The following is a 4,111-nucleotide window of genomic DNA, read 5'->3' as shown; positions in this document are numbered from 1 at the left end:
CTTAAATGAAATCTGAAAAATCTGAATGGGCAAAAGTTATACAGAAATCTGTGTCACAGACTTCACACCATACTAATTTATCAATGTTAGAAGAATTGTTTACAATTCTGAATCTGAAAACATTTCTAAATAGTCATTGGACAAATTTAATCTCCAATGTTTTTGTTGATATTACAATTTTCACAAACTGGAATGTGTTTGCTTGTTCTTGAATAAGTTTTTTTTTCTTGACAGTTCTACAAGATGGTACGATTATAGTCAGGGGTAAAAGTGATTGGAAACGCGGGAAGACGCCATCTCCCACCTCAAAGTATATGTACTGCGTCCCCCCAGCTCCTTAAAAATTACAATGGGTAAAAATAGGCAGCGAGACAGTGTGACGTTATGTCGTTACCTATCGTCCCCCTATCTTTTCAGATCCACTTTTAACTACCCTGATTACAGTAGCTATGAACATCTTCCGTCCTTTTATGTAACTGTTCTTTCCATGCATCAAATTTGTTTATCAAAACAAAATTACAAAATTGTAAGGAGTAGAAATTTTTAAAATGGAAGTTTGGTCTGTATTTTCTCTAAACATCATGTCTTAAAATACTTGAATATTCCATAGAGACAAAAATACTATTTCAAAACTTCACTCTAATTAAAAAGAAGAAAAAAGTTTCGATTAAGCTGCTTGGAACAGATACTCTCAAATAGCTTGAACGTAGGTGGTTATCGAGGATATTTTGTCAACACACGTACTGCTTTTTTTCTTTTCTTTTTCATCTTTTTTGTTTTCGCATCCATGCACATCACAGCTGATGTTGTTTGTGTGATTGGGTTCCTGAAGTTCTTAAAACTTCGGACTTTTTTCTCTCTTTTTTTTTAAAGCAGCGGCTGGAAATAATTTTAGAAGAAGTTGTGCTATTGACAGGCTATAGCAGGTATCATGTTTAATGTGTCATTTTCATATTGTTGTAGGTGATTAGATTGCAAGATTTTCTTTTCACTTGATAGAACAAGAAGGAAAGAAATCTCTAAGTAAATGTGTAATGTGCTGGATTATCACGTGTATGAACCATTGTTACATATCTTTCTTCTATTGTTTTGACAGATATCAAAGGCAGATGTACCGTACTTTGCATATTGTTGTTGATTTCATCTACTAAAATGCAATCCTCACTTAACATTTATTTATTTCATTCTAGTTTCAAAATCTCTGCTCATCTCAAAATTGTTTGTAAATATTTCGTGGACAGATATTCTCTTGCATATCTACATGGTTTCTAATTACTGTGTTTGATGTGTGTGGGGGGCTATTAGAACAGAGCTAAGCATTCTCGCTAGGCGCGCATGCAGACACTTTTGTTTGGAGAGATCCAAGATTTAGGAGATGTCCAATACTAGAAGGCACTACGTCTATGTATAAATAATATTGAACGGGTATTGTTCTATACCCGAAAAGACGATAAGTAATTGTAAAATACTTCCATCTTTATTTTCAGAAAAAAAATGATAGAACTATTTGTTTCATAAGAGACGGAGTACAGATGAAGGGTAAGATCAAACTTTAATGCTACATCAATCATTTCCATATTTAACGAATATACTTTTATTGAGAAAATGTAATACAAATATTATGTTGAGTTTGAAAGTTTTTTGGAGTGGTCTGGATCCGTGAACCCCCCGGGGCTCGCCCCCTGATTCGCGCGCCGACCTCGTTACAATCTAAATTTGCTCTCTGAAATACTTTTTCTCGTAATTTTGTAAATGCTTAGAAACATCTGCATAGTTTATCAACCTCATTAATTCCCAGAAATCTTTAATTTTTTAATTTTTCATTTCAGGCTTACAACACACACAAAAAAGTCATCCCTATTAATTTTGGAGATTTGTATGGAATCTTATATCTCAGGTAATTTAAAGCAGTGGTTCCCAACTTGGAAGGGGGTGAAGGCGGGGTGCAAACAACTGGTAGAAATAATTTCAAATATTATGAATGTTGTAACAAAGAGGCTTTACTGTAAATTTCGTACAAACACAAAATAACTACAAACTAAAAACTGTGATTCCATTAAGAATAGTTCTGAAAGAAAATAATATTGCATTATAATGGTGTGCGGAACATTTGCTGGAAATAAGTTGGTGAGAATTATTATTAGAACCTATTATTGAAGATTTAAGCATTAAGGTTAGTGTAAAACGATAGATGGCACTACAGTCTTCGTATCTTTCCCATGTATTTTTTACCTTTCACGAAAATTTACAATTTCTCTTACAAATTTCAACCTAGAGACTTCAAATTTTTAGAGAAGGAACTTCATAACCTATTAAAGGGAACAATCCGTGCCGATTTTTTATTTAGAATTTTCTTCACAGTTAAAACAGTTCCATTGTTAAAAGTTTGGGTATCCATTTCAACAATCAAGCCATTTCAACAATGAAGAAAATTCTAAATAAAAAATCGGCACGGATTGTTCCCTTTAATAGGTTTATAAAGTTCCTTCTCTATAAATTTTAAGTTTTTAGGTTGAAATTTATGAAAGAAATTGTAAATTTTCGTGAAAGGTAAAAAATACATGTTAAAGATACGAAGACTGTAGTGCCATCTATCGGCAAAACTTGTCCCTTTAAACCAACCTTAAGTGCTAGAACTGAAATCGCAAAAGGAGTCAGACCAGCGAGTGACAAGGAAGAAGGGCGTGAAGTATGCAGGGTTCACGAAGGAGGCTCCAGGTAAACATGGTTGGAAACCACTACTTTATAAGAGCTTCCTCGTGTGTAAGTGATAAGTAAGAACGAAAGACCCAGGTTTGATTCCTGATTGGATGTAGTTCGGGTTCACGTTAAATTATAGGTGTCGTAAAGCACCTCAAGGACAACAAAAGCAAGATTTTTAAACATTACGATGCATGATTGTCTTCTTTACACATTTATTTGAAAAATTTTAAAGAGTCATATTACAAAGTGTGTGGCTACAAGAATGCAAGGAACGTTGTAGTATTCCTGTATTTCAAGACATTACAAAAATAATATAACAATTGGTATAGGATTAGTCATAAGAAAATGAATGCGATACCAATGTAAAGATTAATACGGTAAAAACAACTCATTGATCTGAACTAATTGGGAACATAAGTTGTTCGGATTAACAAAAGCCCGAATTAACTGAAATGACCTAAAGACCAGCATAAAGTGCATTAAAACTATATTTATAGCAACAAAATATTTTTATTATGTATTTAAAGGTCATAGGCGTAAATACATATACTATAATACTCGCACCTAGTCGTGAAACTTGGGTACTGAACCAATCACAGAAATATTTTGCTTGAGATCCGATACATCGGAAAACTTCGGTACAATTCGTGGAGCCACTTCCCGAGCGCATACTTGGGGAAACGTCAAACAGCTGAAATTCACCAACTATGTTGCCAAACTTTGAAGACATAGTAAACGAGTATATATATAAAAAAAAAAAGCATTTAAAAATTGCCAATAATAACTACTGTAACAACTATTCTAAATTGGAAACAATAGCACAAATAGTAACAACGAAAACATAACGTAACAAAAAAGAATTAACAAAACGGAACTTGGCGAAAATCCGACAACACTGTACTCTCGGGAGATGTTTTCCGTGTAGCGCGAAAGAAGACACTGACAAAATTTGATGGGTGGGGTTTGACGACCGGAACACATCCTCGCGTTCTATTGGGTGGTGAAATCGATAGATCTAGGTCAAGCTTCACGACTCGGCGCGAATACAATACTACTGTTCTATAGTACTGCCAACTGTAGCTTACTGTACGGACAACAATGAGTAAATGCAGTAAAGTATCCTTAACCATCACGGAGCCATATGACGATTGTTGACTCAGCCATATTTAAAACCTTGCATTCTGATTCTTCTTGCCTATCCGAGTTAAGCAAAGTCCGTCTTTTCGGGAACCGGATTAACGAGGTGTTACTGTAAATCTTATTTAAACTTTGTATATACATTTAATAAAAGGAAATTTAACAGCTGAAAATTATCAAGACAATGCAATACGTTAATTATTCCAAAATCAACTTTTCTTCCCTTTGTATTGGATTTTTTTTTCTGCATGAGGACCTTTAAATCATTTTA

This window comes from Thermobia domestica, chromosome 5 (genome assembly GCF_964235325.1).
Source record: "Thermobia domestica chromosome 5, izTheDome1.hap1.1, whole genome shotgun sequence".
NCBI classification, from domain to species: domain Eukaryota; kingdom Metazoa; phylum Arthropoda; class Insecta; order Zygentoma; family Lepismatidae; genus Thermobia; species Thermobia domestica.
The sequence above is the reverse complement of the archived record's forward strand: the minus strand, read 5'-3'. Positions refer to the sequence as shown.